Source organism: Megascapheus bottae, chromosome 6 (genome assembly GCF_031878675.1).
Source record: "Megascapheus bottae isolate mThoBot1 chromosome 6, mThoBot2.hap1, whole genome shotgun sequence".
Classification (NCBI taxonomy): domain Eukaryota; kingdom Metazoa; phylum Chordata; class Mammalia; order Rodentia; family Geomyidae; genus Megascapheus; species Megascapheus bottae.
The window spans coordinates 35,687,541-35,700,523 of record NC_143514.1 but is presented as its reverse complement, the minus strand read 5'-3'; the positions used below and the strand labels follow the sequence as shown (position 1 = coordinate 35,700,523).

Sequence of the window (12,983 nt, the reverse complement as noted above, 5' to 3'; positions counted from 1 at the left end):
GCTTTAGTCAGTGCATTTCTGCTACATTGTGATAAGAGTTTTATTTAGTGTCTGAAGATAAATAGAATTTAGTTTTATTTTACATAAGATTTATTCACTTGAATCTAGGAACTAGAGTGACATATTTTATGCTCCCCACAGACATTTTCTTTCTAATGCAAGTTTTATGTAGAAATTCTCTGAATATCTAGACTAGCAACTTTAATAAGGCTTCTTTAGAAAAATAAGGATTCTTTCTTTAGCAATAGAAGTTTTTTTCATGAATGTAAACAGGGTCAGTTCATGAGACTCTCAGTAGAAAGGAGAGGAAGTAGGAGGAGACACTGAGTAGAACAGAGAATCCAATGATATTTGTATCTAAATGGCAATGTGTTAGAGGAAGTGAATTTGTTCAAAGTACACTATGGGTGTACAAAAAAAACTCATATGTCAAATATATGTTAACTCAAAATTAAAAATAATGAAAGTAAATGAAATGACAAGTTCATAATAGTACAGTAGATTAGTTAAAGAGCACTCATAAAATATCACTCAATATACTATTGAGATGAATTTTCATTTCAATTTGTGCCAGATCCTTAGCCCAACTGTGTTTTAAATACAAGCTATCATTATACTTTCTTTAATATTTCTACAAGAATGTAAATGGTTTCTTTACATAGTATATTTTAATTGCAGTTTTATTCTTCAAAAGTGCTATTTTATATGTAAGGCCATTACAATATAATTGGATATTTATAGTAGCATCCAAAATCAAATGGTAAATTAAAATCTTACTTTGAGAAAGTATCTTGAGTGTCTTTCTGAAAGAAAATGGATGACTCATTGTTTAACAAATGTAAGCCCTAGCAAATAGAAAAAGAAACAAACTGATCATCTTTTCTTCACACACAAAAATGACAACTAATTCATGTAATCATTTCCAAAGATTTGCAGATTTTATATTGACTTATTCCTTGGTAGGATACAAAAACAAGTGAAAAGAAGTTGCATTTATTTTCAAGTAAATGGACATTTTTATTTTCACTATCAAATGAACTATACAACATGTGGGTGAGGGAAGAGAGCAAGGGAAGTGGAGCGTTGTTCAAGAAGAAATGTGCCTTGTATGTGACTTATACATACATAATTTTACAGTATAGCACTTTTACAATAACAATTTAAAATGTGTTAAATATATTTAGGAATCTCTTCTCAACCATTCCTTTTTCCTTTTAATCATTACTTTAATTCATTTTAACTATGTATCTAACTTTTCATCAAAAATATTTGTGAAGGTTATAAATTACAAATCAGTTAAAGATTTGATAGATGGTACAGTACAATATTTCTATGTGCACATACTGCGAGCATGAAATTATCTCTGATTTCTCTCCTAGCGATTAACCACATCTTTTAGAACCTTGATCCAATATTTAATTCAAATATTTTTCCAAATTACTCATTTCTCAGATTTCTGATCCAATCTTTTAGCTAGTATCCCTCTTTCTCTCTTCCTTCTATACTGTTCATTTGATACATATTTTTAACTTGTCTCATATCATGATAACCAAGTCAGAAATTAATCATTGAAAAGGGTCAATGTATATCCTACTGATTATGGAAAGAGTCTTTTTACTAATGTAGTCAGTATCTGTACATACTTGTAGAATTTGTGAATTTGTATTTATATCACTACTAAAATAATTTGAGCATCTTCAAAATGTGACTATTTCTTTTACTATTATTTTTCTAAACCAACATGGAAAGTAGAGAATCAAGTAGATTTATCTCTCTGCTTCAGTTATTCTTCTCTCCAAAATAGGTATTATATAAGTTCTCTCCTGAGAGGCTATTGTCAGGAATCATTGTATTAACATACATAGCATTTAGAAATGGAGTGTTAACATGTTTCACTCCTCACATTTAATCTCTAGCATGATTTAAAAAAATGGCAGATACAACCTATCTAAACAGGATTGCTCCCTGTTCTAAACACTTGAAAAAGAGTGAAGGTGATCACATGACAGTGCTTGATAACTCCCTACCTGGGACTAAGTCTCATTTGAGAAGTGACAAACTTCTTTTTGGTTTGTTTGTTTGTTTGTTTGTTTTTGGTGGGTCATGGACTTGAACTCTGCCTGGGCAGTGTCCCTGAGCTCTTCAGCTCAAGGATACCCCTCTACCCCTAGGCCCGGGTGTTGTCACTGAGCTCTTCAGCTCAAGGCTACCTCCCTACCCTTGAGCCAAGTCCCCTTCCTGTTTTCTTGGGGATAATTGGAGATAAGAGTCTTAGGTCCTTTTGTACCTGGCCTGTCTTTGAACCTTATCCTCAGATCTCAACCTCCTGAGGTTTATAGGGGTGAACCACAGCACTCAGCTACAAGCTTGTTCTTGATGAAAGCTGTGCACATACACAACACAGGTCCACCCATTTCCTTCAGTAAGGCTTTAAGGCTCATCTGGGAAGGAAAATGGTGACTAGATCAGAAAGAAAGACTGGGGAAGTATTGCTTTTAATCCAACATGTCACTGGGATACAAAAGCACAGAATTATCTACTAAAATGCAGATTCCTAAAGGGAAGGTCATGGGTTTTTTTGGTTGTTGTTGTTGTGTGTGTGTGTGTGTGTGTGTGTGTGTGTGTGTGTGTGTGTGTGTTCTCTAGTAATTATCACATGATAAATTTCACAATGACATTTGCATTATTTTCATTCTTTCAAAGTCAGGATTGAAGTATTATACAAGTAGGGTAGATTTAGTAGAAAAAGAAATAAATCCTTCATATTAGAATTTTCCTGTCTACTTATTATACAAAATCATAACCATTGTACTTCCTTAAGTCATGTTCTCTTTTTGAATAACTTTTCTCCATCTTTCTTATGTCCAAGGTGGCAGATGGCACATTGGGTAAGTGCTGTCCTGAAATGGACAGGATCAAATTAACACATTTGGCTAGAACATATCTCAGGAAGCCAACCTTGGCGGTGGGCAGCTGGACATTAAATTTATCAAAATCTCACCACAACTGAAGCCAAAACTATCTCTGCAGACACAAGTGAACAATTCCAGAATACCTTCTATTTCTGATCACTAATATTTTGCCCCTAATTATAATTTCTTATACAGCTCTATAAATACATTTTTTCTGAATATGTGGAGAAAGATTACTAAGTATTTATACATTTGTAATGTAATAAATCTGAATTTATTAATTCTAAAATTGTTACTAACACTAAATCTTCAATGGGTAGATAAAAAATTTCCATGTTAGATAAAAAATATAAAATATTTTCATTTAAAGAAGCTAATACCCACTTAAACTGAATGGCAGGTTATGCAATGTTGTCATAAAAAGTGTGGCAAAGAAAATTTCATTTAATTTCAGGGTATTTGCCATGTATTCATTAAAATTATTTATTATGTTCATGTTTTTTTTTTTTAAGAGACAAAGTCTTATTTATTCATTACTCTTAAAGACTCTTATTTTTTACTGGACTCAGACTTGGAAGTAGAAGCTCTCAGAGAAGACAGCCTTCGCCTCTTGGCAATCTGTTCCTGACGTTTTTCTTTGGCTTCTTTCATTCTCTTAGCCAAAAGCTTAGCATATTCTGCAACCTCTTCCTTGTTCTTCTTGGTATGCTGTTTCTTCAGAGCAATGTAGCGGCGTTTGTGTTGCAGGACACGTGGAGTAACAAGATGCTGAATCTTCGGTGCTTTGTTCCTGGGTTTTTTTACCTTCTTTGTTCAATGGTTTTCGAACGACAGATTGGCGGACATCATCTTCTTTAGAGAGATTGAAAAGTTTGCGGATTCTGCTAGCCCTTTTGGGTCCCAGACAGCATGGTACAGTGGTATCTCTCAGTGCAGGGATATCTTTTTCTCCTTTTTTGACAATAACCAAGTTGAGAACACTCAGATTGGCATCCATAATGCAACCCCGAACAGATTTATGCTTTTTCTCTCCAGTTCTGCTTGGTCTGTAACAGGAATGCCCTTTGCTCAGTAGCAAGTGACTCGACCATGAGTCAAGACACCTTGCTTCATGGAAAAACCTTGTTTGTCGTTTCCACCACTGATTCGGATCACATAGCCCTTCCATTCTTCACCCAGAGCATCAGCGGCAACCTCTGTGGCCATACGCTTCTCATAGAAAGTACGAAGTTTGCGTTCATCGTCCACTTCGATGAGTTTCTGACAGCCAGTGGCTGGGAAGGAGATATTCAGCTTCATGTTGAAGCAGCTGCTCGCCCAGGAGGCGCCACGGAAAAGATCAATGTTCATGTTTTATTTTTGTAAACCTTTATATATTCTGGATTATATTCCTTGGCAAGAATTGAGAAATAAAGAACTCTTACAATGTATGAGTGAATAGAAAATAGTGTAGGCACTATGGAAAGCATTATGGAGAATTCTTTATGAAAAGAAAACTAAACTAAAAAGAGATCTGCTATCCCAGTCCTGTGTATATTTCAAAGGGAAGGAATTCAACTACATTTGGGGTATTTGCACAACTATGTTTATAGAAGCAATATTAAATATTGCCTATATAAATCAACTTAGGTGCTGATTATCTATCTGTCTGTCTGTCTGTCTGTATGAGAGAGAGAGAGAGAGAGAGAGAGAGAGAAAGAGAGAGAGAGAGAGAGAGAGAGAGAGAGAGAGAGAGAGAGAGAGAGACTGAGAGATGTATTATCCAGCCTTAAAAGTGATTGAAAATTTGTCATTCTCAGGAAAATGAATATAGCTGGATATTACGTTAAGTGAAATAAACTAAGCAGGATGTCATATGTATGTGTATATATGCATACATATTTAAATAATTTTTACATTTATTCAGATAATTGGGATCTATTCCTTAAAATAACAAGAATATAAAGCAGGTTCTATTTACCAGCTGGAGAAAGTATGGTAAAAGAAGAAGATATAAGAATAGGAATAGGAGCAAAATATTCTACACACATGAATTAGGAAAAGGGGTGAAGTATGGGAGAATTAGGGATGGGATTGATTGGGTTATATCATCTACATATACAGAAATGATTCTACAACAAATACATGATTGTATAATAGTGGACAAAAATTTCAAAGAAATTTTGCAAAATTACAATATGCTATCATGTATGGATGTTATTTCTTATCTCTTTTGTTGTCTTTTGGTGATTCTCATATTGTTACAGTATCTTACCATGTTATCTGGTGTATTGTATATACGTTTATTTGTTTATTTGAAATGGAAAGGGAAGGGGGGAAAACAAGATGAGGGGACGGGTGGGAGGAGGAAAATGAAGACCAAAACATGAGAAGGGGTATCAATATATGTGAAGTAATGCACCTTCTACCTGGCGAATATAACCGTAACCCTTCTATTAATTGCAACAAAAAAGAAAAAATAAACTAAAAAAAAGAAGAACATTTAGAGAAGAAAATAAGGAAGCTAGCAGGAAAGAAGACATTTGAGATGAAGAAGGAAGAGCCAGATATATAAATAACAAGATGGTTCTGATAGAAAGGAATATATGTTGCATCTTTCTGATTACAATGTTCAAGAGGTCAGAGATACAGACACTTCTATAACTATTAATGGCAGAAAAATGTCCAAATGCCCAAACTCAGCTATCAATTTTATGTGAGAGCAGAGAACAGAGCAGGCGCATTGTGGAAGCTATGTTTAATTCACAAACATGAATGAGGATAGATTCAGTGTTGATGGAGCCAGGTATATTTTTGTCCTGTTGATTTTTGAAAAACATTTTCAAACTGACTCATTCTTCCCATATGCTTAGAAGATGTATTTTTTGGTTGTTTTTCTTTTTCCCTATAAAAATACAGACATGGATTTGACATGGTGATAAATTATGCAGTTTAAAAATCCTGAATAAAAATTTCATATTAGGTGTTAAGAAACTCATGCATGTAATTTGCAAAAGAAATACTTCTGTTTACAAGCACATATCTAGTTACTACCAACTGTTAAATCACCTTCCTGTTAGGAAAAAAATCAGTGAAATTTATTATGGGTGAAGCTAATATAAAAAATGAAATGTTGGGACCGAGGGTGTGGCCTAGTGGTAGAGTCCATCCCTAGCATACACAAAGTCCTGAGTTTGATTCTTTGGTACCACATACCAAGAAAAAGCCAAAAGTGGTGCTGGTTTAAGGCCTAGAGTTCCAGCCTTGAGAAAGTCCAAGGACAGTACCCAGAACCTGAGTTCAAGCCCCAGGACTGGCAAAAAAAAATAATACAAATAAAAACAGATGTACTCAATTGATGAATTGCAAAATGATGTCCAAATAATGACAATCAGATTTCTGACATACAGAAAATCTATTTTTACATGTATGGGGTAAGGTAAAAGGCAATCACAATACTTCAAGGCATGGAACAATCTACCAAGACCCATATCTAGCTATGTATTTCATACATATGTGTATATATATATATATATATCCATGCATGCACACTTAAAGTTACAATACAGGACAATTAAAATAATAACAGTAGACAATACTAGAATCTGCATAAAATATACTGCAATAAATATTACTAAAAACTTACAAATTATTTATTTTCAGAACTTTCCCTTATAATATTTTCTGATTGCAGTCAGGTACAAGTAACAAACTACAAAAGGAGGTAGAAAGAGGGACTAATGCATTTTCCTTGCTGAAAATACAGAAAGTACTTTCATCGTATATTGTGTATGCTTAAGAAAATGATTAGTATTTCCAAATAAAACACAATTGCAAGGTAACATGGATAGTTTCATCTGATTATGAAATACTATGGCCTAATGAGATTTATCATATATGAATTACAATTTATGAAATCATTAAATTAGAAAGATTAGTATTATTTTCAGATTTCTGTATTTTCATAATATTCTTTCAGTCTTCACAATCTCTGTCAATTTTAGAAGTGATAAATAAAATACTGCTATGAGTAAATAAAATAACGTACTTACAGCTCAATGCTAGAGCTCTTTCTTAGTACGTACAAGGTCCTGCATTAGATACCCAATGTTCTCTCTTTCTAGCAAGACTAGGTCCAGGATCCAGAATGCAGCGATTCTATAATGTTAGTCACCAGGCCAACAAGTGTCAGTCAAGTCAGTCAGGTTGGTTTGTATGAATACAGACTCCACGATCATACTGTACTCAGCCATACCTGTGGACTCCATTCAAACATCCACCCTAAGTATGTTAGAGCACTAAATTCTATCCTTTAGATCAAGGTACTAGCCAGCTTGTCCAAGGACTCAATGAGCATGCCCATACACAGATAAAAAAGAAATTACCTCAAATCTCTGGGTGGGTTTATCAATGAAGGGTTTTCTTAACAAGGTCAAAGTACCAAATCTGCATTATATTATTCCTTCTTTCAGTTCTCCGTAAATAACTATATAAATAACTATAATTTCACTCTTTAAGTAAAATCCTACTTACTTTATAAATATTTTATTTAGTTAAGAATGAAAATGATAGGCTGGGAGTGTGGTTTAGTGGTAGAGTGCTTATCTAGCATGTATGAAATCATGGGTTCAATTCCTCAGTTCCACATAAACAGAAAAAGCTAGAAGTGGTGATATGACTCAAGACTTAGAGTGCTAGCCTTGAGCACAAATAGGCTCAAGGACAGTGCCCAGGCTACCATGAGTTCAAGCCCCAGGACAAGCAAAAACAAAAACAATGCAAAAAAGAAAGAAAGAAAGAAAGAAAATGCTGAATAGCATTACTTACATAAACAAAATAATCCTAAATAGCAAGTCAAACACATCTGCTAACCTTTGATAGAAAGATAACACAGTAAGTCGTAGAACTCATTGATTATCTTTTCTCGTCATCTTAAAAAATGTAATCAGTTTAGTAATTAACGCTTCAGTATGGTTGGTTAAACCAAATATATTTCTTCTACTTTTGATGCTTTTACTATAGAAATTAGACGCATAAGAGAATAAATTAGCAAGACAAAGCAGCAACGACCCCTTCTCTTGGCAACCTATCAGCTTTGTTAGGAATTCCCAAGGAGAATCATAATGCCAAGATATTGACTTGCACTACTGCACTTTTCTGACTAATTATTACCAATGCAGCTGCTATAGCCAATCAGTTCATCTTCACAGTGAGACTGCCCCTTGGTTTAAGTTCCTGATGAATGGCAAGACTTGGACTATAGGACAATTTCTCTAACTAAATTAGCTTCTAAATTAGTATACTTAAGTATACGAAAATGAGTATGCAAGTGTCAGTCTTCAAGAACTCAATACTCCATGGATGCATGGCCTTAAGTATTCCACAAATTCTTTGATGAGATTCTGCTATCTTCACATTTCTCTTGATAACCATACCAAGTATGAACCCAGGGCAATTAACCTCTTCTATAATGCGTATTATGTAGAAATAAGAAAGATTTTTGAGAATGATTCTGAAAAAGATCACAAATTTAAGAAAAAATAATTGCTATTAAATTTACTTGACACTCTAAGGAAATGTTAGATTATGGAATTTCAAAATCATACCATAGGTTTGGGAGTTTTGTCTAGTGGTAGAGTGCTTGACTGTGTGCATACAGGAAGACTAGAGTTCAATTCCTCATAGCCACATACACAGAAAAAGCTTGAAATGTTGCTGTGAAATAATCCAGATCCAAAGAAACAATGCTCCATGGTTTCCCTCATTTTTTGCATATATTTTTATTGTAATTAATAGAAGGGTTACATTATATTCACTAGATAGAAGGTGCATTAATTCACATACATTGATACACTTCCTTATGTCTTGGTCCCCCTTTCCCTCCCACCACCCCTGCCCCTCATCTTGTTTCCCCCCCTTCCCTATCCTATTTCAAATAACCAAATATGCATATATCCAATATATCAGGTAACCAGGTGACATACTGTAACAATATGAGATAACCAAGGGACAGAAAAAGAGATGAAAAATGACATAGTACATTAAGGACAACAATCACTCATTATATGGCTTTTGTTTCTATATCCTGGAGGTCCTTTCATTTAGTGGCATACTATATGGCCTTATGTATCTAGGTTTTGTTTTATTATAAATCTCTGCTGGGAGAGCCCAAGGTTTCTACTGATTATGACAAATGAGGGGTTTCCCTCATTTTTAATAATTTATATACACCTACGATTTTCCTAGCAGAGGATCACAATAGATCCAAAGCTAAATACATATGGCCATATAGGATGCGGCTAAACCAAATGAAATCAGGATAAGGAAACAAGAGGCTTATTTTTGCAGTTGTTGTTTTTAGTTATTTCTTTACTCTTTGGTTTTCTTTTCCCTGATGGTTTAATTTATGTTGTTACTGTATCTGACTTTGGTACCTCGTGTAATGTATAGACACTTATTTGATTAAAGTATGGAAGGGGAAAAATAAGATGATGAGTTAAAGAACAAATGGTGAACCAATGTAATAGCAATACTTACAGGACAATATGTCGTAAATAAAATTTACAACCTAGGAGGAGGTGGGGGGAGGGAAACTTGGAGAAACACATGGGAAGGGATAACAATGTTCAAAAAGTAGTATATCCACTACCTTAGGAATGTAACTATAACCCCTCTATATATCACCCTGACAATAAAATAAAACTTTAAAAAAGTCTTTCTATAAAATGTCACAATGATCTCACTTTCTAATGTATTCCTACAAAGTTTGTAAAATTAAAATTTGTTTGAGAATTAGATGTGTCTGCCCTCTCATTTCAAAGATGTTTTCCCAAATAAGAAAATCTCTTCCAACATTGTAATGAAAATTACATTTCTAAATTTCATGTGCCTGTAGAATATACCTCTTTTATCAGCAAAGCAGATTTTCATCCAAGGAATAGTGTACTGTATAATTCTTCTGCTCAATCTCTTTAAGAAGTTAGTAAAATGAACAATCAATCCACATGATCTTCACACGGTTGTACAGTACATTAGAATATATCATAGGGATAATCACTAGTTCAGTGGGAGTTCGCTGATTGCAAAGGATTTAACTGTTTAAGCAACAGCATTGGATAGGGTGCTTTGCAGATTTCACTGCTGGAAATACCACATGAATCATTTGCCAAAGCAAAGCAGGCATGCAAAGTTCACACTGACAGCAAAAGTCTCCTCAGAAATGGAATTATCTATTTCCCTCAAAAATTTTCTTTGCTGCAATAATATGAACATTGATTGCAAAAAATTATTTGTACCTAAAATTTAACTTTGAAAATGTAATCCTGATTGGTACAAATGGGACTTATGTGGTTATTTTTATAGCTTTGTTGCTAGAAATGGATTTGCTGATAGAAGGTAAACCTGGATAGATTTCAAATGCATTTCACAAATCATCAAATATGTAAATCAAATTACAATCTTCCTCATTACAAACAGAAATATAAACTTCTGCCTAGTGAATATAAATGAAGCACTAATGGTCTTTAGCTAGTTTTTTGAATCTCAAATTTCTCTATTAAATAGTCTCATAGATAACCATTTCCACCCTTTCTTAAAATGAACATATAATATGAATTTACCCTATTCACACAATATAAAACTGAATATTTCTAACTGTAGCATATCAAAACATCTATTAACCATGTCCAATTTCTTGCCATCCCAAATTTAGTAAGTACACTCTTATTTTTCTTCCTGAGTTGTAAGTTAAATGAAATAATACCTATTCTTAAAACAAGTCCTAGAACCAAAGGATTTAGGATGTCTATTAGGTCAACACTTAGTTGTTTACAAATAAATTATTGAACTATTCTAATAAAATATACTTCCTTAACATATATTTCATTTTTTTCTAAATCATAAATGATTGGCAAGAAGTCTTGTGGTATCTAGAAATTAACAGATCATTGATTCATGAGCTGCTTGGAATTATATAGCAAGTTCATGACTAATGACTTCATGAAAGTGGTTTTCTACAGATTTAACCCAATAGCCAGATAAACATGATAAAGTGATAGATCAACACTCCTTCAGATTGACTTTTATAAACTTCCATAACTTCTTTACACATTTCATCTTTCCTTTATTTTCCTCTTTCAAATATATTTCCAACCATTTATTACCAGATCATATATTGCCTCTTTCACAAAATATTCATGTTGAATAGAGGTTCTGAATCATAAGTTCTTGGATGTAATTTTTTAATTGTCAAGGTAATATATAGAGTGGTTACAGTTACATTTGTCAGATAGTAGGTACATTATTTCTTATACATTGATATCCCTTCTTATTTTTTTGTCCCCATTTTGCTTCCCTCACCCCATCTGAAACATCTTGTTTTCCCCCTTCCTTTTCTTATTTCAAACAAACAAAAAACCATACGTTTATAAACAACATACCAGGCAACAAAGTCAGATACAGCAACAATATGAGATTAACCAAAGGGCAACAAAAGACAAGAGAAATAACATAGGACATTAAGAACAACCACCACTCAAGGTAAAACTCTTGTTTCCATATCCTAGAGATCCTTTGATCTAGTCTCATCCTATATGACCTTATGTACTTAGGTTTGGAACTATTATAATCCTCTGCTAGGAGAGTCCTAAATGTGCACTAATTATTACAAATGAGGGAAACCATTGAGTGTATGTTCCTTTGGGTCTGGCTCACTGTGCCACTGTGCTTAATATAATTTTTCCAAGTCTTTCCATTTCCTTACAAATGGGGTGATGCCATTCCTTCTGATGGCAGTGTAGAATTCCATTGTATATAAGTACCACATCTTCTTGATCTAATCATCTACTGGATTGATTCCATATCCTTGGCATGGTAAATAGTGCTGCAATGAACATCATTGTGCTAGTGGATTTAGTATGTCCTTGTTTCTGGATGATTGGGTAAATGCTCTGTTATAGGGTCTAACCTTTGGTATTGATATTCCTCCAGTGCTGTTCTTTCTGCTAAGAATTGTTTTTGATCTACTGGGTCTTTATTATTCCATATGACATTTTGGATTGCTTCTTCTATTTCCTTTAAGAATGACACTGAAATATTGGTGGGTATTGCATTGAATTTGTAGATAGCCCTTGGCAGGATTGCCATTTTCACGATGTTAATCCAATCCAGGAGCACGGGAGGTTTTTCCATTTCTTCAGTTCTGCTTTACTTTCCATTTTCAGGTTTTGAAAGTTTTCATCATAAAAGTCCTTTACATTCCTAGTTAATTGCTAAATACTTTATTTTCTTTTAGGCTATTGTAAATGGAGTTGCTTTCTTGATTTCTGCCTTGCTCCTTTTATTTTTTGCATACAGGAAAGCAGTTGATTTTTGAGGGTTAATTTTATACCCTGCTAATTTGCAAAAGTTTCAAATCAGCTCAAACAACTTGGGAGTGGAGTCTATAGGGCTCTTTAAATACAGAATCATGTCATCCATAAAGAGGGAATGTTTCACTTCCTCTTTCCCTATTTGGATCCCCCTTATGCTTGCTTCTTGCCTTACTGCTCTGGCTAGGAATCCTAATGGAGTGGGGAGAGTAAGCATCCTTGTTTCATTCCTGATTTTAGAGGAAATGGCTTTAGCTTTTCCCCATTAAGTATAATGCTAGCTGTAGGTTTGGATATAAATTTTTTATCTTTCATTCAAGAATTAAATAGGAATATATGTAGTACTTAGATAATGATTGTTCCTAAAACAATACAAATTTATATAACACTTTAAATCTGGGTTCTGGTGGCTCACATTTGTAAAATCCTGGCTATTCAGGATGCGGAAAGCTGAAAAATTCAGTTCAAAGTCCATCTGAGCAAAAAAGTCTCTGAGACATTCACCTCCAGTAAACTACTCCAAAAATGCTGAAAGTAGCACTGTGGCACCGGTGGTCAAATGCTAATCTTGCACAAAAGAAGCTTAAGGACAGTGCCCAGTCCCTGAGGTCAAGCCCCAGGACTGGAACAAAAGAGAGAGAGAAAGAGACAGAGACAGACACAGACACAGAGATATCACTTAAAACCATATTTAAGTGCTATATAAATAATTACACTTATCCTT

At 34.1% G+C, this 12,983-nt stretch overlaps 1 protein-coding gene and 1 pseudogene across 1 annotated transcript in view; both read right to left on the bottom strand.

The window, feature by feature from the left end:
* Negr1 (neuronal growth regulator 1) overlaps positions 1-12,983 on the bottom strand; it is a 791,453-nt gene that overhangs the window by 740,117 nt on the left and 38,353 nt on the right. The window lies entirely within an intron of this gene.
* On the bottom strand, positions 3,449-4,244 carry LOC150061651 (small ribosomal subunit protein eS6 pseudogene; annotated as a pseudogene).